The 23,539-nt window shown below is 39.4% G+C and overlaps 1 protein-coding gene across 10 annotated transcripts in view; it reads left to right on the forward strand.

Moving 5' to 3' along the window:
* MSRA (methionine sulfoxide reductase A) overlaps positions 1–23,539 on the forward strand; it is a 435,929-nt gene that overhangs the window by 43,087 nt on the left and 369,303 nt on the right. The window contains exon 1 of one of the 10 annotated variants that reach the window (XM_045997947.1): positions 5,419–5,478. The exons of the other annotated variants lie outside the window; for them this stretch is intronic. The gene's annotated coding sequence lies outside the window, so the exon portion shown is untranslated. Of the gene's footprint in view, positions 1–5,418; positions 5,479–23,539 lie in introns of those variants that run through there. 10 annotated transcript variants of the gene reach the window in all.

Genomic DNA, 23,539 nt, shown 5'->3' on the forward strand with positions numbered 1-23,539 from the left:
TCAAATAAGTACTAATCATTTTGGGTAGTATAAAAGACAGCTCCATGCTTTTGTTTTGAGCATGTAATCATGGATTTGTTAATCCTTTCACAAAAAATTTTTTTTTTGTTTATAGCTTTATATTACGGCGCGCCTTAAATGATCAATTGTTTAAAATGGTTTTTGTGGTATCATAATGACATACATTAGCAGTTCTGAGAATGGCATTTAATATTCAAATACGAGTTAAAAATTTGTGAGATCTAATACAGGTGTTTGCATAGTTCAGCTTAAGTGTTCCCTTCAACTTTTTTAGTATTCAACATTTTGATCTTTGGTAAAATGAAATCACTTAGTGCTCACATGGGTTGCCAAAATGACAACCTTTGTTTTATAAGCTTCTTTATACACCACCTCGCTGATACTCCTAAAATGGACGCCAAGACATAAAAGACATGCTGATAGGCACTGGGAAGGAGATGCTTGCATGGCTACAGTCTTCCTGTTGAACTGCTCACAGGATCCTTCATGCCCATGCTAACAACCAACAATATAGGACACAAAAAGAAAGTTCAGCAAATAAGTTTAAATTAGAGCTACGCTTTTGTTCCGACCGTCTTATTACCGATTTATATTTACTTTCATTTACTTTTTAAACATTTAACATAACCTCTCGTCATTTAGGTTTGCTAAATATGTGACTTCTTTAGTTTATCTGAGACCATTTTTCCTCAAAGTTAAAAGAATAATTTGTTAGCTTATTTCAGAACTTCTTCACAGCGAACTCAGTGAGAATAAACTGATCTTATGCCCAGACTATTTTATGTCCAATTGTTTTCTGACAGGATAATAAGAAATAAGTGAATTAGAAAACAAAGATGTCAGAACACACCTTAAGGAATATTAAATTTTTCGGTAGTGGTAAAGCTACATTTTATGGTGTTTATTAGACTTAAGATTTAATAATAAATATTAGCTGTTATACCTAATAAAGTTTTTTACTAATATATTCTCTTTGGCCTACTTGTTACATATCCTAAAATGAAAAAAGTCCCATATTAAATCGTTCCTTATTAACTGGGTGTAAAACAGGCACTCCTTTGTACAATCTTTTTTAAAAGGTATATTTAAAACTGATTGATTACATTTTCAAGCACATGCATTTAGGCTTAACACGAGGCATTTTTCTTTACTTTTTGACCTTTTATTATACAAACCCATTGATGTTTATGCTGTGAATTATTTCCATATCAGTATTAATATTTCAAATCTTAAGGTGTGTAAATACTGGTAGTATTTACTATATAATTATAAATGAACTCTGTCTCAGCATATATTCATTATAGTTTTAATTGTAGATTTTGAAGTAGAATTATTAAGACAGATATGGATTAATATTTAACTGCTACTTGATACCTATTATTCAGTCCCATTTAGACGTGATACCTGAACATGCAAGCACATAATTTTATAAACTAGTGGAAACCTCTTAGGGGGCCTTAGCCCAGCATTTTATAATTATTCAGTCATTTATTAATTCATTGAGCAAATGCTTATTGAGTACCCACTTAAGCATGCTAATATTTTATTGACGAAGTTATTTTGGGTAACAGGGAAGGAAACCACATGCATGGATGGAACAGAGTATAGATTTAAAATAGAAGCCCAGAAGCCTAGATAGAAAAGAGCAGCACTGTAGTGAGATGTATTTCAATAGATTAAGGTATGTTAACTTCCATTGTACAATATACGTATCAGAGAGTGTTATTATAAAACCTCAGGAGATCAGCTGTTGTCCATAGGGCTCTGGGAACTTTGTTGGGCCATTCTTCAGGTTGCTGCATCTTATTGGCCAAAAAGCTTCAGTTGTTCAAGTCTTCTGAGGGACGTGTACAGTAAGCAACTCAGATGTGAGAAAGAAATCAAATAGGGAGGCTTGAACCACGGCTTACATGCTAGGTTTTACAGATACCAAAGTAGGTGTCATTGAACTTTTGAAGATGTGGCTGCAGCATAAAGCAGCGACCTCTTTGTAAGGGATTTTTGTTTTTCTTTATTTCTTTTCTGAGAAAGAGAAGAGGAGGCCAATCTCACACCTGTAAGTGAGGGTGGCCCTTATGAAATAAGTGTGCTCGGTGGCTGTGTATTCTAAGCACGCCAATCAGTTTACTTTCCACGTTGCTTAGTGTTTTGTTTTGTGTCCTTAGTTTTGTTCACTACTATAAAGGCTCATAAGGATGATACATCTCTTGACTCTAGGCACGAGTGAGCTTTTAACTTGGTGCACTAACTTTATTCCATGTAGTTGTTCTTTTATGTGAAAAGGACGTATAGATTCAAGAGGAAATGAAAGTCACATGAACCAGGGAGGTGAGCTCGGTGGTTATGGTGGTGGCCATAGCCTGTGTCAGGTCTGGTGGCAGGTGGAGTAAGATAAGAAATGTTTCAGCTGCAGGTATGAACTGACGAAGTAATTCAACAAATATTCCCAGAGGCCCTGCTCTGTGCCAGACCCCATGCTGAAGGTAGGGGAGACAAAGATATAATTTCTCCCCATAAGGAATTCATAGTTGTGGGGAGGGGAAGGATAAGAATAATCAGTAAATGTGTATCTCTTTATAGCTTACCAATGCTTTCACCTGCATCTCATCAATCCTAGCGATAGCACCTAACACTGGCACATAATGGCCATGCAATATGGACTCACTGAAGGAATAAACCAAGTTTTGAAGCAGATTTTCTTCTTGAGGCTTATTTGATTAAGAAAACTTTTTCTCATTATGGTTGAGGGGCAAAACGCAGTATGTTTGCTTTGAATCTGAGTCTGTGTTGCTGGTTATGTGTTTAGAGGGAGTGGCGTGTAGGGGCACATTCTCTGTGACTGAGTTGGAACCCCTGAGGTAACCAATGGAGACAATATAAAATAAGAACTTGACTGGTGCTCAATGGCTCCCAATGCTCATTCCCTTCCTGGCAGCCCTCCATTGTCTTACATTCTCCCTCTCGTTTCCCCAAGGGATCCCAGAGCTGTAGGCCATGGTGGTGTGGCCTAGGCATGGAGCAGGCCAACAGACTGTCTAACAAGTTGGAAATCTTCCTTATGTGCTCCTTGTGGGAAGAAGCCTGAGGGGATTATGGTGAAGGAAACTTGTGGAGAGCTGAGGGCACTGCTCAATAGCTGGCTTCAGTCCTGCCAATAACTTTACTAAGAGAGTGAGAGTAGATGTGAGATCTTGAGGTTAGATTAGAGTATCGAAAACAATCAGCATTGAGAGTGTGATACAACATCATGAAGAGTTGCTGAGGCCAGTTCATAGTGAACAACATCTATTTAGGTCTCTCTCCAGGGGCAGAGTCAAGACCACTGTGTATAATTATGAAATTCAGGCCCAACTTTCCTGCTTAAGCCCTGTGCCTTGATCTGCTGGAGGAAGGTACAAAGTCACCCCGGGTACAAGTGGTGGCCCTGGAGAGAGTGAGCATGGGGGGTGAATCCAGGCTTGGAATTGAAATAGCAGGAACTGAGGAAGGTCAGAGGATGTGGGCAAAGGAGGGCAGCATTCCAATATTTGCCTGTGGGATCCAGGTCGGATAGGAGATGTGATCCGTGGGGTTCCAGAGAACATGGTGAAATAAGGAGAAGTGGGTATATAGAAATTTTAGTAAAGGGAAAGAAAAGGTTCAGAGAATACTGAAGTTAGGAATTTATTCTGAAACCCAGTAGGTCATGAATAACTACATCAACTATAACATGTGACTTGATTTTGTCCCTGGTTGTGCCAAGATTATTTTATTTCTCTAGAAGTAATTGTGGAAAAGGAAGGAAGTTACCTGTTTGTATTCTGTATTCCACCATGTTTTAAGAATTAAAAATTTCTCTTCTTTTTTTAGCCAAGAATCTCTTGCTCCAATATAATTAGGGTCATCTAATGTATGGATCATGCAGTTTGGTAGAAAATATTTTAAAGTTCAGGTTTTGAAGAACTAGGCCCTCTGTAGTGATGCCATCCTTTTCATTCCATAGATCAGTGCCATTCATACCTTCTCTGCTGGCCACTGTAAGTTATTTTCCCTTGCTTGAAAAGATGGAATTGTTCCCAGAGACTCAGGAGTACTTTATCCTAGTCCTGCCACCATTATGGGTTAGAGAGAATGGGCTTCAGAGTCTTACCAACGTCAGTTTGATTTAGACTCCATTTTTCACTTGTTGAACATTGGTCTAGTTATGCAAACTCAGTTTCTTCATGTGTAAAACAGATCATGCTATCTTCCTCAAAGTCAGTTGAGAAGAGACATAAGGAAATATCTGCAAAGCTCTTAGTGTACTTCCTGATTCATAGCAAGTGCTGAACAAATGGTAGATACTATTCTTTTTTTTTTTTTGGTTAAAATTAAAAAAAATGTAGTAAAAATACATAACATAAACTTTACCATCTTAACCATTTTTCAGTCCACAGTTCAATGGCAGTAAGTACATTCACATTGTGTAGTCATCACCACCATCCATTCACAAAACTCTTCCTGTAAAACTTAAACTCTGTACCCATTGAACAACAGCTTCCCATTTTCCCTTTCCTCTAGTCCTTGGCAGCCACTATTCTGCTTCCTGTCTCTATGAATTTAACTGTTCTAAGCACCTGATGTACGTAGAACCATATAGTGTTTGTCCTTTAGTGACTAGGTGCTTTACTTAGCACCACATTTTCAAGGTTCAGTCATGTTGTAGCATATGCCAAATTTTCTTCCTTTTTAAGGCTGAATGATATTTCATTGTGCATATAGACTTTTTTTTTTTAAAACCCATTCTTCTGTTGATGGACACTTGGTTGTTTGCACCTTTTGGCTGTTGTAAGTACTTTGAGCATGGGTGTACAAATAATCTGTATGAGTCTTTGCTTTCAGTTCTTTTGGGTATAGGCCCCAAGGTGGGATTGCTGAATCAATAGGCAGTATTAGCACTTGTAGCAGGTTATATTTTTGAAAAACTTGTAAGCTGAAGTGATGTAAGTTGAGTTTGACTTTTCAGCATAGATAATGGTACAGTAGGAGCTTATAGACTACGAGCTCATGATGTCTAGCTTTTTTTTTTTTTGAAATAACCCAAATGCCACTTTCATCATCTCTAAATTATTTTCTTGTGGAGTTTTGCATGGTACGTTAACCAAGGCACTACTTTAATCACTGACATAAAATAATACTTATATAGTATCATGGAATGTAATTGTCATATTTCATTTTAACACAAAGTGGTTTCTTAGCCTTCTTATCATTTCTGTTTGCCATTCTTTTAGGGTCAGTCTACTGGTAACAAGTCTTTTAGTTTTCCTTCGGCTGAGAATGTCTTGATTTCGCTGTTCCCTGAAGGATATTTTTGCTGGATATAGAATTCTAGGCTTACAGTTCCCTTTTTTTTCAGCACTTGAAAAATATTGTACCACTTCTGCCTCTGTGGTTTCTGGTGAGAAATCTGATGTTATTCCAGTTGTTTTTCGCTTCTAGGTAAGATGATTTTTCTCTCTCACTACTTTCAAAAATTTTCTCTTTGTCTTTAGTTTTCAAAGAGTTCGATTGTGATGTAGCTTGGCATGGATTTCTTTGGATTTATCCTGGGTTCACTCAGCTTCTTGAATATGTAGACTTATGTATTTTGCCATTTTTTTTTAAAGTTTATTTTTAAGTAATCTCTGGACCCAATGTGAGGCTTGAACTTACCACTCTGAGATCAAGAGTTGTGTGCTGTTATGACTGAGCCAGCCAGGTGTCCCCGTCTTTTGCCAGATTTGCAAATTTTCAGCCACATTTTGAGTAATTTTTTAAGGTTTGCACTCTTTCTCCTTTCCTTCTAGATCTTGTGATGACATGAATGATAGATCTTTTGTTGTAGTCCTCCAGGTGCTTGACACTGATCATTTTTTTTTATTCTATTTTTTTCCTTGTTGTTTAGACTGGGTAATTCCTGTTGTTCCTATCTTCAGGGTCACTGATTCCTTTCTCTGTCATCTTCATTCTGCTATTGAGCCCACCTAGTGAGTTTTAATTTCAGTTAATGTATTTCATCTGTTCTTCCTTTGCTGAGACTTTCTATATTTTCATTTGTTTCGTGTGTGTTCATAATTGCTTATTGAAACGTTTTTTATGATGGCTGCTCTAAAAATCCTTCTCAGGTAATTCCAGTATCTGTGTCATCTTGGTACTGGGATCAGCTGAGAGTCTTTTCTTATTCAAGTTGAAGTTTTCCTTGTCCTTGGAAGGATAAGGAATTTTGATTATATCCTGGGCATTTTGGGTATTATGAGACTCTGGATCTTATTTCAATCTTGTGTGTGTGTGTTTAAAGATTTATTTATTTATTTGAGAGAGAGAGAGAGAGCAAGCGAGCGTGTGCTTGTGAGTGTGGGGGGAGGGGCAGAGGGAGAGGGAGAGAAGATCTCAAGCAGAGTTGCACTGAGTGTGGAGCCCAACACAGGGCTCGATCCTATGACCCTGAGATCATGACTGGAGCCAAAATGAAGAGTCGGGTGCTTAACTCACTGTGCCACCCAGGTGCCCCTAAATCTTCCATTTTAATAGACTCCTGTGACACCATGTCTGTAGGGGAAAAAGGAGCACTTCATTATTGCATGGTGGGGATGGAAGTCCAGGTTCCTTATTGGCCTTTACTTACAGCTTGTGGGGGGAGGGGTGCCTTGTTACTGCCTTTTTAAATTCAGGTTCCCCATTGGTGATACTCTTATTTAGATTGTTAGTTTTGTACTTGGTGAAATAGCCTGAATAGTCTCTGTGCTGTTACCCTTAAATTTAGCTTCTGTTGTTGGTGCTATTTGTGTTTAATAAGTTATTTCATAATGTTTAAGTTCTCACTAGCCCTCTCTAATCACCTGCTTCCCTAAGATTAGTATCTGTTTACCATTAACACATTGAATAAAAGATTGAAGTGAAGAAACAAGATTATAGTTTTTACTTTATTAACTTTGAAATTTATTTTTTAAAGGAGAGAAAAACCTACCTGGGTAAGGTTTCCATTTTTCCCATTAATAATATGCTGGGTTTTATCAAGACTCTTATAATTTATTTTTAGAAGAGGTCAGTATATTAGAAATCGTCAGAAGAAATGGATTTGACAGAAGGCTTGAAGTAATGCAGTGATAAGTGTTTCATTCCATTTACTAACTCACCTGTGGTTGACAACATAGATCTTAAAGATGATGCATATGGCTTTAGAAAGCCAGATTTTTGAGATGCCTCATGGTCATCTGTGGTATAGTAATGACAGTACCAGATCCCAGTACCGAATCACTTACTAAAGGGGTGATCTTGGGAAAAACCCTGAAACTCTAAAAGATGACTTTTCCTCTCAGAAGAATGGGTGTCATAATACCTAAATCGAAGGTTGTTAAGAATATTCAACGAGGTAATACCTGAAAGCAATTTAACTGATATTACAAATGGGAGAGATAATTATCTAGTCTAACTACTTCAAGCATATGACTATGGTGGGTTAAGGATAATGCACCTGATTCTGTATGATTTCCAGGCCTCTGTGCCAAGAGATTATGGGTTATATACCTGTATCTTTAAAACACTTAGAAAAGTCTTAATATGAAAACTTTAAAGTACATAGCAAAGTACTGAATAAGACAGAGTGAATACCCATGTACTCATTATCCAGAACTAACAAATGCCATATTTATTTGCTCCAGATCTTTTTTTTAAAGAAAAATATTCAGAATATAACTAAAGCCCTGTCCTTCTGTCCCTGAAATTGGTGTAGAACATTTCTATGTATATTTTTGTAATATTACAATATGTATAGGTAACCATACACAATGTCACTGTTGTTTTGGGTAATTTAAAACACATATAAAATGATTTTATACCGTGGATGTCTTTTTGCAGATGAGATTAGATATTTCTGAGATTGATCTCTGTTGCTACGACAGGTCTGATGCCACAGAGCTTTTCATTTTGGTTTATCCATTCTTCTGTTGTGGACGTTTCATTTTTGCCTTGTACTAACTGTGCTATCATGGACACCTTGCACATGTCTTCTGTACATTTTTGCGATCTCTAGGGGAATTACCTAGAAATGAAACTGAGTTGCCAAATATGTTAACTTTACTCATTAATACCAAGTTATTCTTCAAAGCATTTGTACAGTTAACATTAGGGCACTGTCCTATCTCTGTATCTCCGATGTCTTTGCTAGTACTTGCTGGTACCAGACTTTGACATTTTGTCAATCTGGTGTGCAAGAAATATTTTGTTATTTAAATTTGTGTACCTGATTACTTAGATTGTGCATCCTTTTATATTGATAATTTAGATTACTTTTTCTGTACATTCTCTATTCCTATCCTTTGCACATTTTTCTTTTTAGTTGTCTTATTTTTATTAGTTTGCAGTATATTTATATGCCAGCCCTTTATTATACAGGGTAGAATATCTGCCTAACCTTTGATTAGTTTATTTTCCTTACAGCAACTTTTGAAATCAACTATGGTATGTGTTTGGAAAATTAGAATACTTTGATTTTTTATTCTCAAAGGTAGTTTTAGTAATAATACTTACAATAATCCATGCTTTTGGATGTGGCAGAGAGGGCTAATGAGGCTAATATTTGTTTGAATGAACTAGAATTTTATCCCCTTAATTAATATCTAGAGGATAAAGCTGCTTAATTTTCACATAGACTTTTGGTCAGTTGAAATCAATGGGCAGATTCCAAGCTTCTGAGCACCAATTATTGAATAAATGACTATTGTGACGTTTTGTTATTTGCAGAACCTCCTACAGCACACCGGTAACTTGGGCACATTCCCATTGCATCAGCAGCGTTAGCAAATTGGAGTTCTTGGGCCCTCAGAAAGAATGTTCTGTTGATCTTATTACAGTGATTTCTATACAGTGAATAAACGCGCTGCAGTAAGCGCTTTCTCCTTTCCCTAACCAGTCCTCTTGCTAACAAAATAACTTAATTGAGAAATTCAAACTGTTGGGGCAAGTGGAATTGAGTTGTGGCTGAGGCTCTTTGGGTATCTTTTGTGGTGCAATCAAGTAGCACTTATTCAACAACTTTCCTTGCTGTCCCGCCTAAAAAAAAATCCCACCTAATCTCCCAAATCACTTTGCAAAACAAAAGGACACACAGAAGATTGAGAAACCAGGAGGATTGGGGCCTTGCTGAGTGTTGTATACCGAGCCCTCCCTCTCCTTTCCCTGCTGGTTACTATTTAGATGTAACGGCTTCGATAATTATCTATAATTATATATCTGTTTTAAAATTGGATGTGAGAGTATGCTGTCTTCACTTTACTGACAGGCGTTTGGTTGTTCAAGCCATTTGGCACCACTGCCTGTGGGAGGGTAGTTTGCCATGAGCAAGTGTAGGTGGGCAGAGTTCTAGGTAGAGATGAAGAACTGGTGGAAGACTGGACTTGCAAATACAAATCTTAAGGAAAAGCTCCTGGTCTGGAGTTTGCAGATTTGCCTTTCTTTTTTTTTTTTTTTTTTTTTTTAAGATTATTTATTTATTTATTTGACAGAGAGAGAGAGAGATCACAAGTAGATAGAGAGGCAGGCAGAGAGAGAGAGAGGGAAGCAGGCCCCCTGCTGAGCAGAGAGCCCGATGTGGGACTCGATCCCAGGACCCTGAGATCATGACCTGAGCCGAAGGCAGCGGCTTAACCCACTGAGCCACCCAGGCGCCCCAGATTTGCCTTTCTTAAGGACAGTGGCCGTGTGCTTGGCTCAGGCATGTTTGCCTCAGGATGCTTGCTATTTAGTGCAGTGAATGAGCCTCCCGACCACATGGAAACCAGCAGGATGTTCTGTCCCTGGTGGAACGTGGGTCATACTTCCTTCTCCCACTTACTGAAATCTTTCCTGGAATCAGCAGTTGGCATCAGATACCATCTCTGTACCACTCCTTCAGGATTTAAAATTTTTATGGAAAACTTCAATAAAGAGTGTGTGAAAAGAGTAACTGTCTTCTATTTAATTACAAATTCTGTTTTTCCTATTTACCCACATTACCACAGCCCTTTGAGGAACATATACACACACATACAGCCCACATCTCAGATGAGAAATTGAGGCTCAGAGAGGTAAAGTGCTGGCTTAGCGACACTGCAGCTCACATCAAGTCTTCTGCCTCCCAATGCCTTGTTCATTCCATTTTTGGGCATTTGTTCACTCCATGATGGGGTCACTAGAAGAGCAGCGTCCTGCTATTACAGGTGCCCTTCCCATGTATACTTGGGACCACCTACTTACATAAATCCTCTACCATTCATTCATTCATTCATTTTTTCATTCATTCATTCAAGTGGTCAGTCCATCATTCATTTAATATCTGAGTATCTATTAGAGCTCAGTGATGATGATATAGTACTGGACACAACCTACACACTGCCTTCATGGAGTTTATCATACGGAGGTGAAGAGAGACCGCAACTCAATTCAATCAAGTGTGATGACAGCTATGACAGGAGAGGAAGAGGGTCCACCTTGAAAAATCCTCCTTTTTTTCTTCAACATAAAGGGAGATTAAAAAAAAAAGATTTTATTTATTTATTTGGCAGAGAGAGACACAGCCAGGGAGGGAACGCAGCAGAGGGAGGGGGAGAGGGAGAAGCAGGCTTCCCGCTGAGCAGGGAGCCCCACACAAGGCTCCATCCCAGGACCGTGGGATCATGACCTGAGTGGAAGGCAGACGCTTAACAACTCAGCCACCCAGGCACCCCAACATAAAGAGAGATTTAAAATTCAAATATTTTAAAGAACATGGACCTCTTGGAATGTGAGACTCTTTTGAAGTTTTTTACTATGACTCTGAGTAGGGAGCCATAAAATAAACAAAGACTCCTGATTTTAGAATGCTGGAGATAATTTAGTTTGCTGCTTTATAGCAAAACCAATGGGAATCTGCCTTTTTTTTTTTAAGCCTTCTGAGGAGGAAAACTAGAATTTCTGGGCAGCAGTGCTCCATGCTAAATAGCACCTAGCAAAAAGGGGTATAATAAATTATTCTGTGGGTCTCTGACTCAGAACGTTCTCCACACTTAATCTTCCACCTGGATTCCTTTTAATGCTTTGGGATAACAGATCAGTGGAGATGAGCTTTGTTTGGCTATTTCTGGATGTAAGTGTTAGGGGAAAAAAGAAAAAGGAAAAGAAAACCACAAAAACCTAATGTGCAGTTTAAATAAAGAAAAATGAGTTTTACTTCCAAGAGAGCTTTTGCCATTTTATTAATGCTTATTCTCCTTCGGAGAGCTCATTATTGAACAGAGTGTGACTGTAGTTTACCGTGGTGAATGTGTCTTGTCTGGGCCAGGGGATGAATTAGAGCACTGATAAAGGCCAGAGGAGCGGGCAGAACTGTACCTAAATTACCCCGAGATAGTTGCCAAGCTATTCGACTTTTTAAAAGACCTCCAGAGAGCATCCTTAATCGCCTCTGGTTTCCCTTTCCAGTGTTTAATACCTTTGCTGTCAGGAAATTCTTCCTCATATTTAACCCAATTTTCCCTTGCCACAGTTCGATCCCATTTCTCTCTTGTCCTTGGTGGAGACAGAATAGCGGGTCATTATCTTGTTGGTAATATCCTTAATGTCCTTGAAGGGCATCAGGAAGTTTCTCCTAAGCGTATGTGATCTCCAGTGAAATGAAACCTATTCCTTTTCGCTCTTCCCCACCCCTCTTCTCTTGGGTCCTATTTTAAAATAAATCATTGACATTCTGCACTTAAGTATCTGATCTGAATATTCACATCAGTCCTTTCTTGAGGCATCCTTTTGATCCTGTTTTTACTCAAAGTGGAAGATCATCTTGTCGCTTGCCTTGCTATTGGTTCATTCAGCTTCACTGCCCTTTGCTGCCCTCCCTCTAGGTGTGAGACACCATTCAGCCTCTTGGCTGAAGGGGATGTGACTAGGAGTTCCTGTCTCTGACTTACACATACAAGGAGGGACCCTAATGCTTCTCACCACTCATGGTCTCTCCATAGACTGATAATTCATGGATTGGGCCTGCTGCTTTCTCTTGTTCATGAACACATTTGATTCCAGTTTACATTTTGGTACATTTGGAATTTCCACCAACCTTATATCCTCAGAAAGATATGGTGTGTCAGTAAAGTTGACAATATCATGCTATCAATATGCTCCTCCCTCTTGATTCAATTTTAAGGGAAATTGGAACATCCAAACTTTGTATACAGAACTGATGGGTGAACATGTCTGTTGTCCACTGGGCTTCTGTACCATCCTCACAAGGGGGTGTGACTGATCTTTTATCTCCCCAGCACTCAGAAATGCGTGACATGTTTTAGGCTAACTTAGTGACTACTGGTTGGTTGTCAAATGAATTATTGGGAAATTTGCTTTATTTTGTTGTTGTTGGTTTCTGTCTCCTTATTCCTTTCACCTAAACACAAAAGCAGCTCAGAGCTTTTGCCTGGCTGCCAGTGTGGGCAGCCCTCCCACCTCGGCTGCCAGGCTTTTAGCAGATGAAATAAAAATCTATTTATAACTGGTCTCTGATGGATTTCCTCCCTACCTGTGGTAGTGCTCCATCAGCAGGTGTACTGAACAGATGGAGAAGGGTTTTTCATTTTTTCAGTTCAATTAGATCAACTCTCCAGGTTCAGACCAGCACATTCCCTTTCTTACTTAGTTTCTTCCTCTTGGCATTAAAATTGTTGAGCATAGCAAAACACAAATTAAGACCAGGAGATACAATGCATGTAGTGCCTGCCTTTAAAATAAGTACTCTGGCAGACGAACCACATTTGACATCAGACAGTATATCGGTTTTAATCCTTCTCTCCCTAGCACCTAATTTTAATGTGAATAGAATTAATATTTGGAGTACTAAAATGCTGAAGTGTATGCATGCTTTCTTTTTCCTTGTCATGTGCTTTCAGCATTTGAATTTACACATTTTGAAAATATATCATGCTGTTTTTCAAGAACAGTTTGTCTCTGATAGTGGTTTAGTATATATTGTGAAGAACTGAAATAAGGAACTGAAGTCATTACTTTCATGAAGTTCGCTTGCCATCTTTTTCCACCGATGGTTGAATGGTCCAGGATAGTGATGAAATGGTAGCATGCAGTCCAAAACCAGTCTGAATGTAACCTTACTTAGCTCTGGGTTTTACCATCACTAGCCAGTGAAAGATAGGTCACCATAATTTCTGACTTAAACATTTATGGGTATGTTCTACTTGACACATTTGCCCTTAGTAGGTTCTATCATCTCTTATTCCCAAGAACCTAGATTTCACTTAATCCCTGGCTCTCAGATGTGTGGCTAAGGCTGGCTGCCTCATTGAGTGATTCATGCATTCAGTAGACATGTAGTAAGCTCCTGTCCAGTTTTATTACATTGCTGTCACCGAGGCCCACAATTTTGGCCCTCCTCTGGTCCCTCTCGCACCATCAAAATTGTTTAGTTAATATCTCTTTGAAACTGGGTTTGAAACAAGCAAGATTTGGCCTATTTCAGTATTTTTTTTAAATTCAGATTTTAATAGAAGCCAGCTCCCACTACCACCCATTTTATTTTGATCAATTCGTAATCATTCTTCGGTGATTTTTTTCCATAGATGTAGATTGTCCAGATTTGTGGCTTGCTCTCTAGCCTCTTTTCCCATCTTCTTGCCCACTGGGATTCATATCAGAGGTGTCTGCAGCCAAGAGAGATTCAAATAAGTCACTGCTGGCTAGAAATAGGGGGAACAGTTTAGGTAGGAGAAATAACATTAATGAGAACCACCACTGCTCACCCATGTTATTGTCTGATGAATGCATTTGAAGATTCTCTTTAGTTGTTTGCTGTACTTTTTAAAATGGGCTCTCATATTTGGACAATAACTTAAATATTATCCAGCAAAATCACCTCCTCTGATCCTTCTGTCTCCTTTGCAGAATCTGTGTCAAGTGACTGTCTTGGTTTTCACAATAGAGATCTCGCTTTCTCTAAGGCTGGCTGACCTGTGCTATCTTTGGTAGGTTATTCTATAGAGCTGTGATGCTGTGATCTTTCTTCTCATTACTTTCATGTGCTAATCCTCCTTGTACCTTTTGGGGTCACACAGAACAAAATCTAATTCTGATATGTGGCAGCCTTTCACGTGTTTGAAAAATACCCCTTCTGTATTCAACCATCTATATATGACATGATTGAGGTGCCTGGCTTTCCTCTAATCCACTCCAGTTTAGCTACTTCTGTACTACAGAAGGGCATGCAAAATACAGAGCAACATTTTCTCAAGGTGCAGTCTGACAAGTGCCAGGAAGAGCTAGATCATCACTGTCCTGTTAGAGTTCTAGGAGTCAAGCAAGTCTGAAAATTTTTTACTTGCTTTATTTGTCTACATAGAGCCTCTTAGTTCCCCAGTAAGATGACAGAGTTTTTGTTGTATCCAGGACAGGTGGACTATTTCTGAGCTGTGATGGATTCACTTTGATCATCTGGACCTAGCTTCTGTCATGCCTTGGTACCTACTACATGGCTGTGTGTTCGTGGTTCGTGAATGTATGGTGAATGATGTCAGATGGGTGCTGAATGACAAATTTGGGGCCATCTGGAATGCTTATGTGACCTGTGAACATAAATCATTCCACCTCTCCCTGGCTCCTTCCCTCATTGTAATCCTACACTGCTGTATCGTTTTCTCTCACAGGGCCACTTAATCTTGTCTCCTTTAAATACTTTGTAAAAGTGAAAACAAAGGGATGCTAGGTCCTCAAAATATATAAAATAGATTCCCAAGTTAAGTCCACTTATGATTGATCCATCCCTTCTCCTGTAGCAAGCAGAATCATTATAGAGAGGGACCATCAGACAGGTTTCTTGATAATTTTTTTTTTTTTGCATAGCTTTAGCATATCATGTGTCATTTACAAGGGGAAGGGTATATGACTAGGGATGTGGAAGTATCTTAATGTAGGAATGTTTAGTCTCTCCAGAAGTACCTGACAGAAGGTAGGTACTCAATAAATGTTTGTTGAATGAAGGAACAAGACAGAAGCTTTTACTCCAACAATGGTTGGCCACCATTGTTTCAAAAGCTATTATGCCACAAGAGTGACAGACTTTCCTCCAGCCTCCTTAATGGGTTCTTTTAACTGCCACGTTTGGTGGCTCTAGAATGACGGTCTCTCAAATCTCTATTATTTTATTTTATTATTATTCTATTTTATTTTAAGTAGGCTCTATACCCAACGTGGGCTCTATGCCCAACGTGGGCTCGAACTTTTGACCTCAAGATTAATAGTCACATGCTCTACTCATGAGCCAGCCAGGCACCCCAAATCCTATTAAATATGTCAAATACCCAAGCTGTCTTAGATTAATACTATCTCTCAATTAGTTGCCTCATGTAGATTCAGCCTTACCAATTTCCTTTAAATAGTACTCATTTAACAGATATGTTTGGAGTATTTTCCATATGCTAGGTGCTATGCTGAGAACTGGGGACACGGTGGAGAGCAAAAAATTCAGATCTCTGTCTTCAGCACAGTGGGGGGACAGACCAAATATATGTTACCTAGGTAGGTCGTGTGTGTTTGTGTGTGTATAGTCTGTCACCACAGATTGTAAAGCACAAATGCAAGGAGCTATGAGAACATCGTTTTGAGCTACTACTATGTGCCAGGCATTTTGCTGAGTACTAGGATTAGATAGAGCAAGGATGGTAAAAAGGAAGAGAAATTAAATAGGTACAGTCTATCATCAGGAAACTGAGAATCTGGCTGCAGAGAAATAAAAACATTTATGGCCCACTGTGAGAAGTCCTATGAGAAGTATTATGAGCAAAGGGTTACCAAGTCACAGAGGAAGGCATGATCAATTCTGTGCTACAATGAACTTGATGTTTGAGTTGGATCTTAAATGATGAGTAGAACTGTGTCAAGTGTAGGGACCAGAAGGAGACAGTCCAGGTAGGGAAAAACATAAGTGAAGACAAAGACAAAACTACATGGGATAGCTGAGGTCTGGCAAATAGTTTCATGTGGCTAGAGCACAGAGGGATTGGTAGGCTCCTAGAAGGGAAAGTGGGAAGGAAGTGATGCAGTTTGTTGAAGACCTTGCTGTGGAAAGTTAGGATCCTTGCCATAGAGACAAGCCTCAGATGCAGAGGACTTCACAGGGAGAATGCTATATCAAACTTTACAATTGAAAATATATGTTTAAATGGATGATTTTCTAAGAAAATGGAAATTTCTGGAAAATAGAAATGACCAAAATTGCCTTTAAAGTAGAAGGTAGAAGAGTATAAGTATTTCAAGAATAATGAAAGGCATGGAGAAGAGAAAGCTAAGAAATTAGGATCTAAAATGCCCTTGGGATTATGTAGTTTTAAAAGCCAAGTATATGGCTAGAAAGCCTAGGTTATTTAACATCTTCCAGAACACAGAGGAAGAAGGAAAATGTGGTCATTCATGTTATTAGACTGGAATAACCTGTTAAGGACAGTCAGGATAAAAGCCAAATCTAAGATGTTAGCTGTTTTAAAAAGAGAACTTTTCATTTCTCAGTGGAGCCAGCACTGTGCTCCGTGTACTATGTCCTTTGAGCATACTGCCTCATGTAAGCCTCACACACCCCCCTCAGTGAGTGCATATTCTGTGATTAACAGTGGGGAGACTGAGACTTTAGTGAGGACTGGCTGGGCTCACTTCATCTGGGTGTATAACCTCTTATTCTTACTGTTGGGCTGTTGTGGTCAGTCCTTTTTCTTGGTCAGATTTGCCAGAAATTTATATACTTTATTATTCTTTTCAAAGACTCAGTTCTTAGGTTCATTTATTTACCCAAGTAGATTTCTTCTTTTTTTGCATTTTGTTTGTTGTCTAATTCATTAGTCAGTTCTGACACCCAAGTCCCAGGTTTAATCAACATTCTAAAACCACCTCCTTATTTTATTTATTTATTTTTTTCTCTCTCTCTTTTATTATTTATTTATTTATTTTTAAGGTTTTGATTAGTTTATTTATTTTTTCAGCATAACAGTATTCATTGTTTTTGCACAACACCCAGTACTCCATGCAATACGTCCCCTCCCTATTACTCACCACCTGGTTCCCCCAACCTCCCACCCCCGCCCCTTCAAAACCCTCAGGTTGTCTTTCAGAGTCCATAGTCTCTCATGGTTTGCCTCCCCTTCCAATTTCCCTCAAGTTCCTTCTCCTCTCCATCTCCCAATGTCCTCCATGTCATTTGTTATGCTCCACAAATAAGTGAAACCATATGATACTTGACTCTCTCTGCTTGACTTATTTCACTCAGCATAATCACTTCTAGTCCCGTCCATGTTGCTACAAAAGTTGGGTATTCATCATCCTTTCTTTTTTTTTTTTATAAACATATAATGTATTTTTATCCCCAGGGGTACAGGTCTGTGATTCACCAGGTTTACACACTTCACAGCACTCACCATAGCACATACCCTCCCCAATGTCCATAACCCCCTCCCCCTCTCCAAACTCCACCTCCCTCCAGCAACCGCCAGTTTGTTTTGTGAGATTAAGAGTCATTTATTGTTTGTCTCCCTCCCAATCCCATCTTGTTTCATTTATTCTTCTCCTATCCCCCTAACCCCCCATATTGCATCTCCACGTCCTCATATCAGGGAGATCATATGATAGTTGTCTTTCTCCGATTGACTTATTTCACTAAGCATGATGCCCTCTAGTTCCATCCACGTCGTCGTAAATGGCAAGATTTCATTTCTTTTGATGGCTGCATAGTATTCCATTGTGTATGTATACCACACCTTCTTTATCCATTCATCTGTTGATGGACATCTAGGTTCTTTCCATAGTTTGGCTATTGTAGACATTGCTGCTATAAACATTCGGGTACATGTGCCCCTTTGGATCACTATGTTTGTATCTTTAGGGTAAATACCCAGTAGTGTTCATCAAGGATATTGGTCTGTAGTTCTCTTTTTTGGTGGGATCCTTGTCTGGTTTTGGGATCAAGGTGATGCTGGCCTCAAAAAATGAGTTTGGAAGTTTTCCTTCCATTTCTATTTTTTGGAACAGTTTCAGGAGAATAGGAATTAGTTCTTCTTTAAATGTTTGGCAGAATTCCCCTGGGAAGCCGTCTGGCCCTGGGCTTTTGTTTGTTTGGAGATTTTTGATGACTGTTTCAATCTCCTTACTGGTTATGGGCCTGTTCAGGTTTTCTGTTTCTTCCTGGTTCAGTTGTGGTAGTTTATATGTCTCTAGGAATGCATCCATTTCTTCCAGATTGTCAAATTTGTTGGCGTAGAGTTGCTCATAGTATGTTCTTATAATTGTCTGTATTTCTTTGATGTTAGTTGTGATCTCTCCTCTTTCATTCATGATTTTATTTATTTGGGTCCTTTCTCTGTTCTTTTTGATAAGTCTGGCCAGGGGTTTATCAATCTTATTGATTCTTTCAAAGAACCAGCTCCTAGTTTCATTGATTTTTTTCTATTGTTTTTTTGGTTTCTGTTTCATTGATTTCTGCTCTGATCTTTATGATTTCTCTTCTCCTGCTGGGTTTAGGGTTTCTTTCTTGTTCTTTCTCCAGCTCCTTTAGGTGTAGGGTTAGGTTGTGTACTTGAGACCTTTCTTGTTTCTTGAGAAAGGCTTGTACCGCTATATATTTTCCTCTCAGGACTGCCTTTGCTGTGTCCCACAGATTTTGAACCGTTGTGTTTTCATTATCATTTGTTTCCATGAATTTTTTCAATTCTTCTTTAATTTCCTGGTTGACCCATTCATTCTTTAGAAGGATGCTGTTTAGTCTCCATGTATTTGGGTTCTTTCCAAATTTCCTCTTGTGATTGAGTTCTAGCTTCAGAGCGTTGTGGTCTGAAAATATGCAGGGAATAATCCTAATCTTTTGATACCGGTTGAGACCTGATTTGTGACCCAGGATGTGATCTATTCTGGAGAAGGTTCCATGTGCACTAGAGAAGAATGTGTATTCTGTTGCTTTGGGATGAAATGTTCTGAATATATCTGTGATGTCCATCTGGTCCAGTGTGTCCTTTAAGGCCTTTATTTCCTTGTTGATCTTTTGCTTGGATGATCTGTCCATTTCAGTGAGGGGAGTGTTAAAGTCCCATACTATTATTGTATTATTATTTTTGTGTTTCTTTGATTTTGTTATTAATTGGTTGATATAGTTGGCTGCTCCCATGTTAGGGGCATAGATATTTAAAATTGTTAGATCTTCTTGTTGGACAGACCCTTTGAGTATGATGTAGTGTCCTTCCTCATCTCTTATTATAGTCTTTGGCTTAAAATCTAATTGATCTGATATAAGGATTGCCACCCCAGCTTTCTTCTGATGCCCATTAGCATGGTAAATTGTTTTCCACCCCCTCACTTTAAATCTGGAGGTGTCTTCGCATCTAAAATGAATTTCTTGTGGGCAACATATTGATGGGTTTTGTTTTTTTATCCATTCTGATACCCTGTGTCTTTTGACTGGGGGCATTTAGTCCATTAACATTCAGGGTAACTATTGAGAGATATGAATTTAGTGACATTATTAGCCTGTAAGGTGACTGTTACTGTATGTTGTCTCTGTTCCTTTCTGATCTACTACTTTTAGGCTCTCTCTTTGCTTAGAGGACCCCTTTCAATATTTCCTGTAGAGCTGGTTTGGTGTTTGCAAATTCTTTCAGTTTTTGTTTGTCCTGGAAGCTTTTTATCTCTCCTTCTATTTTCAATGATAGCCTAGCTGGATAGAGTATTCTAGGCTGCATGTTTTTCTTGTTTAGTGCTCTGAATATATCATGCCAGCTCTTTCTGGCCTGCCAGGTCTCTGTGGATAAGTCTGCTGCCAATCTAATATTTTCCCCATTGTATGTTACAGATTTCTTTTCCCGGGTTGCTTTCAGGATTTTCTCTTTGTCACTAAGACTTGTAAATTTTACTATTAGGTGACGGGGTGTGGTCCTATTCTTGTTGACTTTGAGGGGGTTCTCTGCACCTCCTGGATTTTGATGCTTGTTCCCTTTGCCATATTAGGGAAATTCTCTCCAATAGACCTTCTGCTCCCCTCTCTGTTTCTTCTTCTTCTGGAATCCCAGTTATTCTAATGTTGTTTCATCTTATGGTGTCACTTATCTCTCGAATTCTCCCCTCGTGATCCAGTAGCTGTTTGTCCCTCTTTTGCTCGGCTTCTTTATTCTCTGTCATTTGGTCTTCAATATCACTAATTCTTTCTTCCACCTCATTTTTCCTAGCAGTGAGAGCCTCCATTTTTGATTGCATCTCATTAATAGCTTTTTTTATTTCAACTTGGTTAGATTTTAGTTCTTTAATTTCTCCAGAAAGGGCTTTTATATCTCCAGAGACGGTTTCTCTAATATCTTCCATGCCTTTTTCGAGCCTGGCTAGAACGTTCAGAATCGTCATTCTGAATTCTTGATCTGACATATTACCAATGTCTGTGTTGATTAGGTCCCTAGCCTTCAGTACTGCCTCTTGTTCTTTTGTTTGTGGTGATTTTTTCCGCCTTGTCATTTTGTCCAGATAATAGGATATGAAGGATCAAATAAAATACTAAAAGGGTGGCAAAGACCCCCCCAAAATGCGCTGTAACCAAATCAGAAGAGACCCCAAATGGGGGGGGGGGAGAAACGGGGATAAAAAGAGGTTCAGAAAAAAAAAGAAAAAATTTAAAAAATAAAACAAATAAAGAAAAAATATAAAAAAGAAAGAAAAAAATATATATTTTAGATAGTCAAAAAACGTTAAAAAAGAAAAGGGTAAAAGTTTTCAAAAATTTAGCAGAAGAAGAAAAAAGAAAGAAAAAAATTGAAAAAAAATCGAATTAATCGCAAGACTGAAGAATCATGGGGAGAAAGCCATGAGTTCTGTGCTGTGCTTTCTCCTCCTCTGGAATTCCGCTGCTGTCTTAGGAATTGAACCTGCTTTCCTTGATAGATGAACTTCATCCTGGGTGGACATTTTGTTGATCTTCTGGGGGAGGGGCCTGTTGTAGTGACTCTCAAGTGTCTTTGCCCGCGGCGGAACTGCACAGCCCTTACCCGGGGCCGGACTAAGTAATCCGCTGGGGTTCGCTTTTGGGAGCTTCTGTTCCCTGAACGCTTTCCGTAGAGTTCTGGAGGATGGGAATGAAAATGGCGGCCTCCTAGTCTCCGGCCCGGAGGAACCGAGAGCCCAGGGCCCCACTCCTCAGTGCGCCCCCAGAGGACAGCACCCAATCACTCCCGTATCCCTAGCCTCCAGCTGTGCTCCGAGCTCACCCAGCCCGCGACCAGTTCAAGGTAACCCTGAGCTGAGAGTTCAGTCCTCAGCTCTGTCTCTGTAGCGGGCTTCTCCTTTCTAACACCTGCGAGCTCTGCGACACTCCGACACCCCCGATCCTTCTGTGACCCTGCGGGACCTGGGGCCACGCTGACCCCACGTGGGCTTCATCCCGGTTTAGCCTCTGGAGCAATGTCCCTCAGTGGAACAGACTTTTAAAGGTCCTGATTTTGTGCGCTCCGTTGCTCCGCCGCTTGCCGGGAGCCAGCCCCTCCCCCCGCGGTCTATCTTCCTGTCGTTTTAGATTCACTTCTTCGCCAGTCTACCTTTCAGAAAGTGGTTGATTTTCTGTTTCTAGAATTGCTGTTCTTCTTCTCTTCGATCTCCCGTTGGATTTGTAGGTGTTTGCAATGTTTAGATAAGCTATCGAGCTGATCTCCTGCTACCTGATGTAGTCTCAGCCTGCTACTTCTCCGCCATCTTCCCAGAAAAAAAAACCCACCACCTCCTTATTTTAAAAGAATACTTTGCCATAGTCAGGTAATGTTTACTCCAGAACCACAAGGATAGTTCAGTATTAGGAAAGCTAGTATTGTAATGAGTCCTATCAATTTGTTAGAGGGGAAACTCTGTATGGTCATCCTGATAGTTACTCAAAAGAGTTTGATTTAATCCAATGTCTCCTTTTTCTTAAAAATAAACAAAAAGCTCTTTGTCAATGGGAAATAGAAAATGACTTTCCTCACATGATAGAGTATCTGCAAAAACCATTAGCAATATCACTTAACTTGCTGATGGAAAAAAAAAACATTCATATTGAAGTCATGCCTGGTATTTTCATAGTTATTCAGCCTTGTTTTAGAAATTTCAGCCAATGCCATAAACAATATAAATAAATGCAAATATTGGAAAAGAAACAAAAATGTTATTTTCAGGGGCGCCTGGGTGGCTCAGTGGGTTAAGCCGCTGCCTTCGGCTCAGGTCATGATCTCAGAGTCCTGGGATCGAGTCCCATATCGGGATCTCTGCTCAGCAGGGAGCCTGCTTCCCTCTCTCTCTCCCTCTGCCTACTTGTGATCTCTCTCTCGCTGTCAAATAAATAAATAAAATCTTTAAAAAAAAATGTTATTTTCAGTTATAACTCCTGGAAAGTTCATGAAAACGTACTTATTGCGTGTCTATCATATATGCTAAGCTTCCTGTCTTGCAAAACTTGCAGTGTGTTGGGGAAGACATTCAATTAAATGCAATTCCAATTGCATTAAGTAAGTTAAATGCAATTACTTGCTAAACTATTAAGTAAATAACATTACATTAAATTATTCAATAATTAATTAAATTCTAATTAAATGCAATTCTAATGTAGTGTTATAAATTCCATAATGGAGAAAACACAGAATGATATGGGAACTATTGTATAGTTGGGGCTATCCTAACTTTTTGGAAGTTTGGGGAAGTTTTCCTATTCTTCAGACTTGCCAAGTTCATTACTGCCTTCCAGGGGTACCATTCCTTCTTTCTGGAAGCCTTGAACTTTAATGGTTGGCTCCTTTGAATCACTCAGGTCTCAGCTTGGGTGTCTCTTTTTCAGAGAGGTCATTCCTGACCACCCCATTTAAAGCAGACCTTCACCCCCACTAGTCACTCTTTCACATCACTGTTTTATTTTATTCACAGCAAGGTCACTCTCTGTAGTGGTCTCATCTATTTGTTACTTGTTTATTGCCTCTGTATTCCCATCACCTAGAACATAGGAATGGCATAAGAGTGTAGGAATCTTGTTCTTGCTTGCTGTTGTATCCTCAGAGTGGAGAACTGTGTCTTCACCTAGTAGGCTCTCACTAAGTATTTGTAGGGTGAATGTGTTGGAAGACAGGAGGTAGAGATGCAGATGGCGATTGGCAGAGAGGTCAGGACCTGGGCTGTGTTGGACTTGGGGGGTGCTGTGGACTGAATGTGTGTGTCCCCCTGAAATTCCCCCCAATGTGATGGTATTGGAGGAAGGGACCTGTGGGAGGTAATTAGGTCATGGGGGTAGAACCCTTATGAATGGGATTAGAGCCCTTATCAGAAGAGACACCAGAGAGCTTGCTTCCTCTTTCTCTGCTCTCAGCTACGCGAGGAGGATACAACAGAAAGATAGCTGTCAGAAAACTAGGGTGGTCTTAACAGACACCAGTAGCCAGCACCTCGATCTTGGGCTTTTCAGCCTCCAGAACTGTGAGAAATGAATGTTTGTGGTTTAAGCCACCCAGTCTGTGGCTTATTAGTTACAACATCCTGAGCTGACTAA

Source organism: Meles meles, chromosome 2, assembly GCF_922984935.1.
Source record: "Meles meles chromosome 2, mMelMel3.1 paternal haplotype, whole genome shotgun sequence".
NCBI classification, from domain to species: Eukaryota; Metazoa; Chordata; class Mammalia; order Carnivora; family Mustelidae; genus Meles; species Meles meles.